We start from the raw sequence: 17,597 nt of genomic DNA on the forward strand, positions 1-17,597 counted from the left end.
CACGTAAAAGCACCCACTACACTCTCTGAGTGGTTGGCGTTAGGAAGGGCATCCAGCTGTAGAAACTCTGCCAAATTAGACTGGAGTCTGGTGTTGCCATCCGGTTTCACCAGTCCTCAGTCAAATCGTCCAACCCATGCTAGCATGGAAAGCGGACGTTAAACGATGATGATGATGATGATGATGATCCATACATGTATGTACATAACTACATCTATATGTATACATACATGCATATATGGGTACAGAACATCAAAACAACATTAAACACAATGAGAAACGAAAACAGAAAACGAGACATGCAACATAAAGAGTATACCCCTTCGTCAGTTGTCCCTGTTCCATCTACTCCGCACACAGACATACAAATGCATACATATTTATACATACACCTTGCATGTGCATACATATACATGTGTATTTATGCATGTGCATATGTGTCTGCAAGCATGTATGGTTGTTTGCATTTTTAGATTGATGAAATTAGTAAAATATATTATCTTTTACTTGGGAATGGAAATAAGGGCTTGTATCAGAAAGGGCAATAATGGGAAAATGGACTAAAATGAAAAAAAAAAAAACTGCTTTTTAATAAAGTATATATATATATTATATCTATCTTATGATATTTACTTTGCTTTATATTATACTCATTTATTGTGCTTTTAATTGTTAATTTTTCTATATGTGATAGTGGATTTTCATCGATGAGTTCTTGAAACTTGGTTATTTTCCCTAAAACTATATATTTTATCTATAAAGCTCAATTTAATTTTAATTTTTTATAAATTGATTTTAATTGAGTTTTTACCTGTAATTTTGGATTTTGTCCCTAATATTATTATATATATATATATATATATATATACACACACACACACACACACACACATATATATCATCATTCACAAAGCATTTATGTATAGGCTATGTTATGTGAATGATAACATTTTATAAACAAAAGTGTTTAATATTCAATTTCATATATATGTGTTTGTGCGTGTGTGTGTTTGAAACTCAAACTACATCCAATTTACACTAAAAATTTGCAGTTTTATTTTGATTAAAATACCGGTGTCTTTTGAGCAAAACTTTTGAATTCTGTCTGCCTGCTCTATCACCTCTGACAGTTGCTCCTACTCCATTTATTGTTTTACTCTTCTTTTCCTCTTGCTTGACCAACAGAACACATCGCATTTTATTATTTGTATAGGATATGTAGATCAATATGATTCTCATCATAATCATCCTTGTTTACATCTATAGTTTCCATGTTGACATTGGTTAGATGGATCATCACAGTCCAACTCATTTCTTATTCAGAGTTGTTGTCCCCCTAGACTTGTTAAAGGACCATGTCTAATTTACATGGTTAAATTTTAGGATGTTGTTTTTTTTATAACTGGATCCCCTTCTATATACCAACTATTTTACTGTGTGTGCAGGAGTGCATACCATTGTGGCACCACTAGAGGGATTGTCATGTCCTTGAAAAGACCAGCCATGTAGGTCTCTTAACTACATCACTTACATTTATTCATCAAACACTTTACAGAGCTCACTGTGTATACTTTATTGTGGCACCAGTACTGTGACTAAAGTATGTAGAAGAAAGCTGCAATTGCAGAAGATGAATGAGAGTGAAAGAGAGGAAAGAAGTAGGAGCATAAAAGGAGAAAGTACTAAATGGAGCTAATGGATAGAACAGTAATAGTATGATGTAATGCCAAGCATTGTAATAGAAAGGGGGTCATGGGTGAGAGTGAGGGACAAATATTTGTGAAAACGGTAATAATTAGAGTGTGATGGATGTCAATGGTATAACATGATTTTTGTCCTTGGGTAGCAACTGTTATTTCCTATTTGCTTACTCCTTGAAAGTATGAAAAATGGCTAATATTTCCTTCAAACTTTGCCTTTGTTATATTTATTCAAACCCCAAAAAATCCCTCTCAACACATGTCTATGATGCTCCCCGACTACTTCTGCTCATGATCAGAGATGCACATATTGTCAGCCACTAAGGGACATGCTCAAGTGGTTAAGGTCAAGCAGCTGCCATGCAAATCTGTGGTATTGAGCAGAATATTTGCTTTAATGATATTTCTGCTTCAGCAACTCATCACTGAATCTGTCTGACATGTAATGGCAAATAGGTCAGTTTCAAAGCATTGATAACCAGATCACAAAAGCAAAGTTTGAAGGGAATAGTTGTCATTTCCTTTGATTTCTAAAAAGAAGCAAATTGGAAATAGTACTTACTGACCAAAGACAAAAAAAAACAAAAATTGCTACACAGTGTAATAAGTGACTTGGCTTATGAGTAGCTAGTAATGATAGGAGAGGAGGGTGTATTGGATATGATGCAATCTCTTGTTAATTAGGCTTCACTTTTAACAAGTAGATTACTACTTTGGCAATGACAAAAGGCTCCAGAGAAAAATAAGTGACCTCTGTCATTTTTAATTCACCGTCTATTTTTATTGTTAATAGTTGAAAATAGAACATAACAGTTCCAAGAATAGAGCTGGAAAAATGAGATTAACATTGTGGCCTTATTCTGTAAGAGAATTTTGTGCTCATCCTAGTAATTTTATTGGGCAGCTTGTGTGATAGTGTGCTGATGAAAAAAAAGATACAGAAAGAAGTTTAGTGAGTAAATGCATGATTGATTTTTAAGTTTGTAGTTTGGCTGTTGGGTATTGCAGAATGTTCATGCTGACCAGTCATCTAACTAAATGCATGACTACATCTCTTCTTTCTCTTTCCATCCAGTTCTGTCTGATCATGTCCATTTGAGCCCCTGCTTGATGTTTTGTATTCTTTTTATAAGCTGTCATTAGTTTAATCAAAGCTAGCCTCACATTCATTAGAATGTTTGCTGATGTCAGTCAAAGAATTTGATGTGTAATTGTTGAGTATCATTGGTTAGATTTTTTTATGACATTATCATTCAATTTGAAAGAGGCTGTTTTGTGATATGAAGAACTAAGCATAAAGCAAGAAGTCCAAGTTCAAACTGAGAAAGGAACCTGCTACACACTGATGATAATTATCTATCCCCCCCTCTCTCTCACACATCCTGCATACATACATTTGTTCTTTTGTTTAGCATGGCTTGCACTGCTCTCACAAGTCATTCATCTGCATTTTCAGTTTTTTATTGTCTATCAGACAACAGACCATGGTATTTTGTCAAACACTTTTTCCATGTTATTGCTGTTTCACTAAGATAAGAGCCTCATTGGTACACTTTTCCAGCACAAACCTGAGCTGCATCTCATCTAAGCTTATTTTCTTCTTAATTAGCTGTACTGTAACTCTCTGTTACTTTTATTAACTTTGTCCATCAGTTTGATATCTCTGTTCATTCTTTCTTTCTTTCTTGGGTATCTTCTTTGCTATTTTTACTAGTTGTTGATGATGCTATTGCAGAAGTCATTGGGAATGAATCTGTTCCTATACTTCCTGAATGTCTATATGAATGACTAATATGAGTTGTATTTTGATGGATATTTTAGCATCTCAGAGATTATGCCTGATGGTCTGCCTGCTTTCCCCACTAACATCTTTAATATCTGCCTTGACTGTATAGCACTTAATTTCAATAGCTACTCTCTGTTGGGTCTATTTGGGATAATATCTTTCTGTCCCAAGCATTTTCCTTGTTCAACAACCTCTTGTAAGCGCATTTCCATACCTCTTTCTTCTTGGCACCAATGAGGGCAAGGATCCTGCTATCATCATTAGGTACATTCTTCTCATCATTAACACCCTGATTTGTACTGTTATATTAATTTGCAACCCAGAACACTTCATGTTTCTTATCCATGTTGTAGAATATTGGCAATCCTCTTACTTTCCACTTCTCTCTGAAACTATGTATATTTGATGTCTAACCATTTTTGTTTTTAGCAGAATTGAAAAAAAAATCTCTTAGTCACTTTTGGGGGCTGGTACATGGCTGCTTCTTTTATGATGGCATTCTACTGATTACCATCTTCTGGTGTTCCATATTTGTAGCATGTTTCTTTGACCATTACAAATATGACCATCAGCTGTTGTCAGATCTTCAAATGATCCTGGCTTTTTAACTTCATGCAACAACATTATTTAAAAAGTATTCATGTTGGCTGAGCAGTGTAAAGTTGACCTAAAGCACTTACAAATCTTACATTTCTATAACCTTCTGCTTTGCTTTCTTTTTTTTCATTTTTGTTGTTGTTCCATGAGTAATAAGATAATAACTGGTGATACAATAATGTTTGAACAAATACATCTTGGCATAGTTTTAAAAAATGCTGGAGAAATTGTCTCTTTAGGAGTAAGCACCTACTGGACAAATGTTCCATTAGTAAATAACCTTTGTCCATTTTCTAAATAAGTTACTAGTTGCTGTACTGCAGGACACCTTTCATGAATGGGAAAGCTAAAAATTCTCTAAAAGTTTCGTTGCTGCTTAAGTAGTAACTTTGCTGGCTGTTAGTCAATTCCTCTGATACATTTTGTCACTGTAAAATCTATAAGCATAGAAGTCTATACATGACACTGTTTTGCTAGAATTGTACACAATTACCTGTATCATTGAATAGTAATTTGCATTTCATAAAGTCACTACGTCACTTATGAAACCACTTAGCATCATTTAAAGCAATCTTGCATTGATAGCAAAGTGACCCAAGTATGTGATATAGTTTTGATCTTGCTTTGTAAATATAAATGTTCATGAAGGTAATGAGTCAGTCTAGAAAAATGTTTTAACTCTGTATTCTGTCACTCTGTATTCCTGCTATAGTGGGAATAGGTTAAACATCATCTCTGCTGGACTCCCAGTAAAGCAGTAATGAGCAACACAGAGAAAAAAGATGCAGCAGATTCTGTCCATTTGTTTGCCTGCAATAATTACTCTTGAACTGTATATGCAACTGTTTATTTTTTTGCTCAGGAGTCCAGGTGGAAGGTAAAGTTAGAGACAAAGACTTGAGTCTTAGAGGGTTAATATCCAAATAAAGAAGTCCATAACACTGCACAGTAGTTTACATCTGGAAACATTGAATGCTTTTAGTATGATTTTTCATATTAAAATATTACATGCCTTATATGGTGATGCGTACGAAATAAAAATTGAAATACCTGAGTAAAGTGGTTTGCATTCAGAGAAATATAGATTATTCTAGAACTGATATAAAATTACACCCTGTACGAGCAACAAATATATATAATTTTTTTTTTAAATTTTAAACTCCTGCCATAATACTTTTAATGCACAAAATTTGCTTGTTTGTTACAAGAATTATTACAAAAAAAAAAATCTGGCACTTATGCATCCTGAAAAGCCTAGAATATTCTGGAAATTTCTTTTCTAATGTGCAACTCTGCTACTTATGAGCCGAAGGCATCTGTAGATTTTGTTCTTGCTTTCCACGCAAATGATGCCAATATCTAATACAAAAACGAAAAGAAAAAAAATTGCATTCACCATTAATTGCAAAACAAAATAGCAGCATTTAATTTTTTGTAAAATATTTGTTAATATGGAACTATTTTAAATTTATAAGTTCAACCGTTTGGTTTCCCAGGCTATTAAGAAAATAAACAAATGTCTTTTAAATGTGTGTGTGTGCACAAACACAAGCATGCACACACACACACAAATCCATTTTTAATATCTAATAATAAAGAGAGCAGTGTGTCTCAATCTTGCCGCTTGTCCTCCAAACGAAAATATGATTGATCTGATTTTTCTCCCTTGCTTCTGTATGTACAAACTACAATGTGACCAGTCATATAGCTGCAGTACGTATTTTAAGCCTGGTACTTATTCTGTTCGTCTCTCTTATGATGAAACACTGAGCTACAAGAAAACATTTAGAGACAAATACAAACACGCACACACACATGCCAGGCTTCTGTACAGTTTCCATTTACCAAATTCACTCAAAGCATTGGTTGGCTTTTTTTTTAGAAGACATTTACCCAAAGTGCTGTGCAGTGGAACTGAACCTGTAGCTACATGGTTTCAAACAAACATCTTAACCACACAACTTGCCTATATATTTAATTATATGTCTATTTAAAAATAGGTACTGTAAGAAGCTTGCTTCCCAACCACATGGTTGTGGGTTCAGTCCCACTGCGTGGCACCTTGGACAAGTGTCTTCTACTTTAGCCTCGGGCCGACCAAAGCCTTGTGACTGAATTTGAAAGACGGAAACCCGTCGTATATATATGTGTGTGTTTGTTCCCATCATCGCTTGACAACCAGTTTTGGTGTGTTTACATCCTGTAACTTAGTGGTTCGGCAAAGAGACTGATAGAATAAGTACTAGGTTTAAAAATATGCAGTACAGTACTGTTTCATCCTCGTAGATTTTCACCTATCGCGGGGTGTTTTGGAACGTAACATACGCGATAGTTGAGGGATTACTGTATTATTAAAATGCTTATATGTATATAATTATATATATGTGTAAGGCACCTTTTTCCGATAAAACCAAGAACTTATACCTATGTGTGTGTATATGTATATTTAATTATATAGATATAATACGTTTACTTAAGGATATACACATAATGTATATACTCACATTCAAATACTCATGTATATAGTTTGTGTGTGTGTGTGTGTGTAATAATTGTGTTTAACATCATCATTAGTTCACTTCTCCTTTTCATATTGGCTTGGGTTGGACAGTTTGGCAAGATTTGACGGACTGAGTGGGAGTGGGGACATATTTTTTTCCAGCATATCAGTTTTGACATGGTTTCTATGGGTAGATGTCCCATTCTATTACCAATCCCCAACACAAAATGTTCTGGGTGCGTTCGTTTTTTTCATTGCACCAGCACTATAGAAGTTGTGCTGTTCTTAAAATTTCTAGAGTCCTCTCAACACTGCATTACCTTTGTTTGATTCCCAACCACTTTACAGAGTGTAGTCGGCACTTATTTTCATGCCACCAACACCAGTGGGTTGCTTTGCAACTCGCAAGGCAAAATAGCCTCTATAACTGGGAGAGAGAGAGAGAGCGAGAGAGAGAGGGGACTTTGGGCGAATTGTTGAGAGCTGTTTAGTGTATGATTGGAGGTATGGATTTTTTGTTGCGAGAGGAAGGTAGTGGAAACAGTAACAAACGATACATTGTTGTGAGGGAATAATAGAAGGGAGACGGTAGTTTCAGCAGTTTGTGTGTGTACGTGATCGAGCGAGCGAGAGATAGAGAGAGTAGGAGTGACCTAATGCTAACCCATAAATATGTATTGGTAATTATATGTTTACTTGTATTTATAGTACATATAAAAGTATACACAAACACGAGAAAGCATATATATTCAGTTTGGTATTATTTTCAAAGATGTTATTTTATTCGGTTGGAGCTGACCCTTTTATTTTCCCTCCATAAACTCTCTGACGTTCTTTTTTTCCTTCAGAGATGATGTATCTGGAGTACGTTATCATATGTGTCCTTTTCTTACCCTCTTAAGATGCTAGCATGTAGTATGGTTGAAATTTGGCTATCATTTCTAGCACATCGAGTGACCACATGGGAAATCACTCCTTGGCTCGTTTAAGAAATGTATTTTAAACTTATCATTATATTATTTATTCCGTAAATACCTATTAAATGGCTGCATTTTATTTTTGCAGTGTTTTCTTCCTGACTTGAACAGATTAAAATTTTCTAAATAGATTAATAAACGAAGGAATGCTATGTCTTTAGTTTTCCAAAAGAAAACCTGAAATTATCAACAGATGGGTGATTTTATGGTCTAATTCTTCTGTGACGGGACAGGCGTAACAATTATAAATATCAGTTATATGTAGGAATACAGCGACCTACAACGGATTTTGCCGTTCTCATATTTCAACCAGTGAACGTTTGAAAAGGGCCCCTGACTTACTTTTGTCAACAAACATGCATGTTTTCTTTACTCTTTTACTTGTTTCAGTCATTTGACTGCGGCCATGCTGGAGCACTGCCTTTCTTTAGTCGAGCAAATCGACCCCGGGACTTATTCTTTGTAAGCCTAGTACTTATTCTATCGGTCTGTTTTGCCGAACCGCTAGTTACGGGGACATAAACACACCAGCATCGGTTGTCAAGCAATGCTAGGAGGAGAAACACAGAACACACACACATATATATATATATATATATATATACGACGGGCTTCTTTCAGTTTCCGTCTACCAAATCCATTCACAAGGCTTTGGTCGACCCGAGGCTATAGTAGAAGACACTTGCCCAAGATGCCACGCAGTGGGACTGAACCCGTAAACATGTGGTTGGTAAGAAAGCTACTTTATTTCATAAATATTTGCCATAAAGGCATTACAAAGAGGGGACGAACAAGGACAGACAAACATAAAAGTGGTGAAGTAGCTGTATCGATTAAATATTTACAATTTTAAATATACAATAATTTGATTATGTTTACAATGTTCGATTAAAGCATTGCTCATTAAAGATGTAATTTGTAATGGCTTTCCTGAAGGATAGGCATCCGACCACCTGGGTAGACCCCTTGCTTTTTCTTTCCCTTGTTTTTGGCTTCCACTTACCTGGTACCAAACACTCGCTTACCACACAACCACTCCTGCGCCTTTGTTAATGTTTTTAATATTTTTTTTAAATCTCCAACTGTAATACACATCAACCATGTCATACACAGCAAAAATAAACACGAACTTTTAATAACTAAACATCACATCGAGCATGCATGCATACGCGCGTGCATTTAAATTTACAGGCAAGTGGGGGCGGGGAGACGTCGTCAATACTAAAGCAGAATAATTATTTAGTGTTGTCCTGAGAACATTCTTACTTGCTACTCTGAGTATCGCAATTCTTCAATGATCAGCAACACACACATGCAAAATACGCACAAAAGAGTAACAGCAACCAGCGTACGCTAAAGGTTTCGCCTGTTTATAGTAAAAATTATTACTTCAATAATAAATATTTTCCAATCATTCTCGAGCACAGTAGAACCTTGTTCCGTTTTAGGAGTCGCAGATGACATACTTCGGAAGTTGTTTGACATTAGATGTTCACTACAATTGTCTTATGTGTGTGTGTGTTCCTTTTTTTTCCCAAGACGTTTGGCTATGTATTGACGAAGAATTAGCTAAGGTTTCCAGTGGGCTACCATATAAAAGACTTATTTGTTGGCCTGACATACGTACGTGCATGCATACATATATAATACGAATATACACGTGAACACACTTACACATGATGTTTGCATGTGTAAAAGAAAGATATGGGCACTCCATTTCTTACAATTCGTTCAGATGCAGGGGTAGCGCTATCTTGTAGCCTCTCTTATTCTACCTTAAGTCTCACGTTAATGATGAAACAATGATTTTCCTACTGAAAAAATAAAAAAAAGGGAAAAAAGAAAACTTCGACATTCCGGACTATGCTCCACGCGTAAACTACATACATACACGTACGTACGTAAGTATGTATGTTATCAATAAGTTTCATTTCTGTATTTCTTGTCAGTAGAGAAAGAGCCGCAAGGCTCGTATGTATGCGTCTGTCTGTCTGTCTAAAATAAGAACTCAAGACAAATATGAATAGACTCAGAATGTGTGTATGTATGTATGTATATGTGTGTGTGTGTGTGTGTTACGTGTTGTTTATTTCTGCTCAGTGAATATTGAAACCATTCGAAGGGAGATAAGTCAACCAACACTATTTCGTGTAATCTGCATATGACGTTTCAGTTAAATTTTAAATGATATTCGCTCCAGTTGAAATTATATACGATTTCTACAAGTGAATCGTCATGTAAGATTCGTACTGAGTACATATATCATGTCAACGAGAAATTATATTGTTATAATACTTTTAAAGTATTATTATAAAGGCAGCGAGCTGGCAGAATTGTTGGGAAGCCGAACAAAATGCTTAGCAGTTTTTTTTTTCGGCTTTACTTTCTGAATTTAAATTTCACCGTGGTCGACTTTGCCTTCCATTCTTTCAGGCTTGATGAAATAAGCATTTGAGGACTAGGGTCTATATAATCGACTTATTGCCCTTCCCCCAAATTTCAGGCCTTCTACTTTTAGTAGGCAGCATTATATTATCATGTATTATAAGTGTTGTTCAGCTATGAATTAAAGAGTGTTGGATAATAATGACTTGCAATATTTATTCTGGGTAAGGCGGCGTGCTAGCAGAATCGTAAGCACGCCTTGTAAAATGCTAAGCGGCATTTCGTCCGTCTTTACGTTTTGAGTTCAAATTTTTACCTGCGTCGACTTTACCTTTCATCCTTTCGGGAGTCGATAAAATAAGTACCAGTTAAGTTCGGGGGAGTCGATGTAATCAACTTACCCCTTCCTCGAAGTTGTTGGTTGGCCTTGTGTCAAAATTTGAAACCTATATCTGTTCTGGTTTGAGCTGGCAGAATCGTTAGCACGCCCGACAATATGCTTAGCGGCATTTCGTCCGTCATTACGTTCTGAGTTCAAATTCCACCGAGGTCGACTTTGCCTTTCATCATTTCCGGGTCGATAAAAATAAGTACCATTTGAGTACTGGAGCCGATGTAATCGACTTATTTCCTTCTCCGAAATTGCTGGTCTTGTGCCAAAATTTTAAACCAATATTTCTTTTGACTCTGTGGACCCTGAGTTCAACTTTGTCTTTCATTCTTTCAGGGTCGATAAGTAATGTAACAGTCGTAGGTGACGGGTAGGCAAAATTCTGATAAGATCGGATGAGAAAGTTTCTGTTCCGGCTCTTCGCATTTTGCTACGAGACAGGAATACCAACTAATGCCAAAATCTCCATGCCTTTTCGTTGGCACGGAGAAAGTAAACTTGCATGGGCTACAGCTTGTCTTCGTCTGCACTTTCAAGAATAAACTTATATATTCTAACGAGGTATACCGATGTCCCTGTGATACAAATATTTGCTACCAACACCTAAATGATGTCTTTATATATATTAGAGCCAGCCATCTAATATGTACCATGCTTTTGTTTACTATTTTAGGTGTTTAAGTAGTTGTGAGCAGGCATGGACACCATCTCAATTCTCTCACTTTTTCAACAAGCATCCAGAATGTAACAGCTAAATGGAGAGAGAGAGATGTACCAGTTCCTTGTACTCATTTCAACTTAGTAGACTGTAGTAGCACGACAAAGTAAGTGCTTTACTTGATGATACAATGTGCTGCCTGGCATATTGTATAGGAATGGAACCTACTCATTGCGAACGTGAGCTAAGTATCCCTGACAACTAGGCCACGCCCAAACTATGATAGTTTGACTTATCTGCTCTTCATGCAAATGTTGTCCGCTAGGTTTGCTATAGTCTAAATTAAATTTTGTGAGTTATTTCAGTATTTAAATTACCAGCAATCCCAAGTTCTAATTATAATAAATAGAGCTCAAGTGTTTTTTTAATGTGCAGCATTCGTTATGGTTTGTTTTTCGGTACTATTCAAGAAAAGTGGTCCCGGTGCACGCACTCCTGATCGTGACTAGTCGATTCTACGACTAACCACTGCGAGTACGCGTCATGCGCAAAACATGTATGAGGTTTTTCTCTAAACAAAGTAAATAATTTTTTTTAAACAAAGTACCTGTTTTTGGTAAAGAGTCCATTAAATAGTCGGTCTTTCAAAATCTACTGTTGTTCAATGGTATCAATACATGAGGGACATTACAAGTAATTATCTTTTGCGTAACCCCTACCAAATTGGTGGACTTGGGCACATCGTAGAAATAGATGAATCTATGATGTGCAAGCGCAAATACAACGGAGGATGGGATAGAGAGGATAAAAATAGGTTTTTAGTTTTTGTACCTAGCTGTTCTTCTGAAACTCTTTTACCACTTATTAAAAAATTTATCAAACCAGGGACGACTATATATTCTGATTGTTGGAGTGCGTACAATGGTATTACTGAAATAGATGTGACACCAAAATACACCCTGGAAGACCGTAAAACGACATTTTAAGAGTAAGATGAGGAACAAAAAAAAAATTATTTACTTTGTTTTATTTTCTTTGTTTAAAAAAAAAAAAACCCTCATACATGTTTTGCGCATTCTCGCTAGATAGTCGTTGTAGGATCGACTAGTCACGACTAGCTAGCGCGGATGCGCGAGTCTGCGAGTGCACGCACCGGGACCACTCTTCTTGAATAGTACCTTGTTTTTCAACGATAATTTCTCTGAAGCTCCTACAATTGTTATTTATTTCTGTATTATCTTGTTTCGAAGAGCTTCTACAAGAACATCGGAATTCTTTGGTATTGTGTAATGTAATGTCTTGTAAGGAATCTTATCTGCTGGAAATTAGTATAGATATATTTTTTTTTATCTCGGTTATATATTTCCCGATGTTATATCGACGCTTGCCTTCGTATTTTAGATTCTCTTTCCAGCATGAATTATTTCTCTTGATTTTCTTCGCTTATTCGCTTAATAGCATTCGTGCGTTGAAAAAACAGATCCACATGAAGAAAACAACACTAATATAGTTCTCTCTCCCCCTCTCTCTCTTTCATACACACACACAAGCACAAATACTAGTTACGAAGTAGTGTAGGTAAAGAGAAATAATTCCCACTAGAACATATTTTCATGATGATGGTTGCGATAACGAAAACTGCGAAACTGGGTATTGCATTTCTTTTTATTCTACTTTGGAGGAAAGAAAAAGAAAAAAAAACAAATTAATTCTAGCGATTCGTCTTATTTGCTACTGTAATTACTACAGATAACTTGCTTTACGTTCTTGGGTTCAAATCCCGCTCTTGTCGACCAACCTTATTTCCTCTTCGCTTCCGGCGTCTTTAAAACGGAGACCACTCAAGTCGATATAATCAACTGTTACACTCGAACCATATTTTGTCTGTGCCTATGTTAAAGATCAATTACTGTAGATATTGTTAGGATTACTGCGGCATCTCACATCACTCTGAGTCACATATGAGATACAAGTTATATATTTCCCCCAGTCCTAATAGCAACACATTTTATATCGTATTGTGAATTGATTATGATTTGTTTTAATTAACCAAAATTATTATTCTAAGAGCGAATCAGGTGTAGATAATTACATTTACACAAGTATATTACTGGTACCTCATTAATTTTTTCCAGACAAGGAAGACCATGTTATAGCTTTTATTTCAGAACCACGAAACACGGAATTAGATAAAATAAGGCAGCTAGTTTCGTTCTTCATTTGTTACATTTGTTACATATATCCATTCCGCCCAATTACTTGAGCTAATTCCACTACCATCAACTTGTTTGCTTATTTCCTCACAGTTATTAAAATAGTGTCAGTTGCTCGACCAGTCCTGTAGAACCTTCAGAAGCTGAAGTTTTTAGTGCATATGTAGAAATTACGTTTTTTAGTCCTTTAGCTTGTTTTGAGCAGATCACATTAAGCATTCTGAGTTAATGCTTGGAACATACAGCAGACAAAATAGAAAAAGTGTTGCTCTGGAGGATGGTGAGGGAGGTGTACTGGAACAGTCACTCTGACTCATGGAGCCTGAACTTGTGGACAGCCATCACCACCCTGATAATGGTGAACAAGGATATGTTCTGGGGGAGATGGGGTGAGAATGCTGTAGGTTTCCACTGCCATAGGCTCAACCATAAATCTGTTGGAGTGTGACTGATACCTTGATAGTTTGCCTTTCTCAGCCTGATGAGCAGCGGAGCCTGGGCTGGTAGCTGAGGTTATTAAGCATGTTAGGTTTATATGTTATGGCTAATCTTGTTACCACACTGATTGTTCAAGTATGGAGTGGCTCAAAGGTTCCATAGGTTTGGAAAGATGCTATAGTGAAAAGAGAAAAGGTGTCAAGACCAACTATAGTGACATATATTATTTCTTAACTTCTAATTAGTTGGTGAGATATTCACCAGACCTTTATTGGATTGGCTGCAGGCATCCGGATGCTGTATCAGTGCCCCAGTGTCTCAATGTGAATTAGTGTACAGAAGTTGTTATTGAAATTCCTCATATATATATATGTGTGTGTATATATATATATATATATATATATATATATATATATATATATATATATCCTTCATTGGACACTAAACTCTGCTTTCGAAGACCTTTTGGAGCAAGTGAAATTGTAATTGAACCATACTCGATGACTAGCACCTGTGCCAGTGGAGCACTAACAGCACTGTCCGAGCATGTTCATTGCCAGAGCAGCTGTCTGGCTTCCGTGCTAGTGGCCCGCAAGTAGCACCATTTGAGCGTAATCGTTACCAGCGTTGCCTTCTAGCATTTGTGCTGGTGGCACGTTAGAAAATCATTTGAGTGAGGTTGTTGCCAGTGCCGCTGGACTGGCTCCCTTGCAGGTGGCACGTAAAAAGCACCCTTTTGAGCGTGTATAATCCCTCACTGAATGCCTCTGTCAAATCTACAACTACTGCTTCCTCCCACTTCTCCGACCCAGATTAGTGGGTCTCTTCCCTGAGTCACATCCTGTTGATATCTATTCGTCATTCCTTTCATCATCACTCACTATCCATATTTACCATTGACCACTCCACCTTTGTTTCTATCAATTTCTCAAATCTCCTCTCACATGTCTGCATCCTTAACCACCCTTCCTGATTCTTCTGTTTCCATTCTCATATTTTTATCTTCCTGGGGATGTTACCTTCAGGCTACATTCTGAGATCTCGTCATCACCATATTTAGTTCTCCAACCACCTTAACCAATCCTTGTTAAATAACGAAGTAACTATGAATTTTTTCCAAGGCATTAAATCATTTCCAGTTCCTCCCATCATGTATTAATCTCTCAGCATCTTGCATAAAGTGGCCACCCTATCTCCTATTCTCCCTCGGTCAAAGGGCTTTTTACTCTTGAGTGTAACAAGGTGACATCAGGAAGTGCATCGAATCATAGAAACCATGCCAAATATGTGACACTGGAGTAAGACATAAGTCTTACAACATTTTCGATCCAGTCAAAATGTTTTGCCCATGCAAACATGGAAATGAAATGTATAAATGATGATGGTGATGATGACGATATATATGTTTGTATACAGATATGAATATATATTGTGCGTATACATATAGTTAAAAAAAAGTAAAAGTGGAAACAGTATGAAGGTGTGTTTAAAGTTTTTTTTTTTCTATATTTGTTACTTTAAGTGATTTTTTTTTAATAAAATATTACCGGTTTCGACGTCTATGTTTATCTTATCAAATATTTAAAATTCAAAGTCAAATATTTAAAATTCAAAGTTAAAAATTAGGAAATAAAAAAAGTTATTTTATTTCCTAATTTTTGACTTTGAATTTTTACTATTTGATAAGGTGGACATACTCTTTACTCTCTTTTACTCTTTTACTCATTTGACTGTGGCCATGCTGGAGCACCGCCTTTGGTCGAGAAAATCGACCCCAGGACTATTCTTTGTAAGCCTAGTACTTATTCTATCGGTCTCTTTTTGCCGAACCGCTAAGTTACGGGGACGTAAACACACCAGCATCGGTTGTCAAGCGATGGTGGAGGGACAAACAGACACACACACACATATATATATACACATATATATACAATGGGCTTCTTTCAGTTTCTGTCTACCAAATCCACTCACAAGGCTTTGGTCGGCCCGAGGCTATAGTAGAAGACACTTGCCCATGGTGCCACACAGTGGGACTGAACCTAGAACTATGTGGTTGGTAAGCAAGCTACTTACCACACAGCCACTCCTGTGCCTCATCAAAATTGGTAATTTTTTTAATAAAAGTCACTTAATGTAACAACTATTTAAAAATCTTTAAACCTACTTTCATACTGTTTCCACGTTTACTTTTTAACTATAGCTTTTGATTTGTATGGATTCTTAACCCCTTTTCAACTAATATATATTTATATAAACACACACTTATATACTCTGTGTGTGTGTAATCACACAATGTTTGTTTTGTTACTGATCCCCATTTTCTAATTCATTGTTTGTTTGTGGACAATAGTATAGTTTTCCCTTTCAGAATGTATAAATATATTCTCTTAAAATGTTTGCTTTTAAGCATAATATCTGCTTGAAGTACAAATTTTCAAGCATTGTACTAAAACTTTAAGTATGATTTTCAGTAATCTGTTCAAAAAAAAAATCCTCTCTGTTTTTCTCTTGGTCTTTCATAAAGTATGATTACTAGATCTATGTCCATTCATTCGGGGGATGTACAAATATCAACAAGGTTAAATTGTACCTGTTGCTTTATTTCTTCAAATCATCATCATCGTTTAATATGTGTTTTCCATGCTGACATGGGTCAGAGGGTTTGACAGGAGCTGGCATGCCAGGATACTGTGCCAAGTTCTACCATCTGCTTTGGCATAATTTCTAAGGCTGGATGTCCTTCCCCAATGCCAACCTCTTGGGTGCTTTTTTATGTGACACTAACATCAGCAAGATCACTAAGTAACTTGCAAGACAAAGATTCCTCAGAGTGGGTGAAGTGTTGAGGAAGGAAACTTTGCGCCATGTGATGAGAGGTTAGATTAGAAGAGGGACAGAGACAGGTGTCTTGCTGTAGGGATGACATATGATTACTCCAGTCAGAGAGAGAGAGAGAGAGATGGTGGCAATGTGCCAGGGTGTATCCTTAATCCTTTAGCATTCAAATTAATTTATCAAATATAATGCTTGTTTAGCCATATTTTTTTTAAATTGTCATATATTGTCTTGAGCTTCAAAATTTTGAAGATATTGTTTATTTTTAGAATGGCATTGTAGGTTAGGTGTGAGTGGCTGGATCTGGCCAGTTTTAACCTAAAACGTAGAATATTTGGACCAGATATCGCCAGTTTAAATGCTAAAGGCTTAAGGCACAAGGAATGTAAGAGGATTGGACAGAGTGGAGGAGTAGGGAGTTCATGAGAGTGCAAATGAAAAGAGAGGAGAAGAATGCAGTGAGTTGTGAAACACATGAATATAGGGGAGTACCAGGATAATAAGGATCTATTTTAAAACGGGGGCACCAGTTTTCATTTATGTTTTATGTAGTGTTTTTGGTACCGAAAGACTTTCAAACTTCGTATACTTATCTATTTTGTGTTATAGAACAGATAAAAATTTTTGTATTCAAATTTATTTCATGTAAAAAATTGTCTTATTTCAATAATTTCTACTAATCACTGACATCTATTCATTTGAAAACAGTTAGCTCTGTAACAGTGTATATCGTATTAAACCCCTAACCCTAACCCTAACTAGACTGTTAACCGTAACCGTAACCCTAACCCTAACTCTAGAATCCGAACTCTAAAATTGTTACACACATAGATACACACAGTGTAATTTATTATATAAACAATATATGCGTATAAATTACGATTAAACCGGATGAAATATGTCACAGGGAATAACATTTTTATGACCGCCCAGCAGTAACTCTATTCAGCTGAATAGACGTCAGTGATTGGTTGAAATTACAGAAATACGACAACTTTAACATGGAATAACTTGCGATGTACGTTTTTTTGTTAAGAAGACTAAGAGTAAAAGATGTTTTATATGACACATTCTACCAGTGTCCCAAGTTTCAAAGTGTTTCGTTAGTGTTTCGTTA

General features: G+C 36.1%; 1 protein-coding gene and 1 long non-coding RNA gene across 4 annotated transcripts in view; one reads left to right on the plus strand and one right to left on the minus strand.

Moving 5' to 3' along the window:
- LOC106882657 (serine-rich adhesin for platelets) overlaps positions 1-17,597 on the plus strand; it is an 85,404-nt gene that overhangs the window by 29,675 nt on the left and 38,132 nt on the right. The window lies entirely within an intron of this gene.
- LOC128248383 (uncharacterized) lies at positions 5,032-11,305 on the minus strand. The gene is made up of 2 exons (XR_008264622.1): positions 10,347-11,305; positions 5,032-5,442 (listed from the first exon to the last, which is right to left on the minus strand). It is a non-coding gene; the product is annotated as an uncharacterized LOC128248383 (long non-coding RNA).

This window comes from Octopus bimaculoides, chromosome 7, assembly GCF_001194135.2.
Source record: "Octopus bimaculoides isolate UCB-OBI-ISO-001 chromosome 7, ASM119413v2, whole genome shotgun sequence".
NCBI classification, from domain to species: Eukaryota; Metazoa; Mollusca; class Cephalopoda; order Octopoda; family Octopodidae; genus Octopus; species Octopus bimaculoides.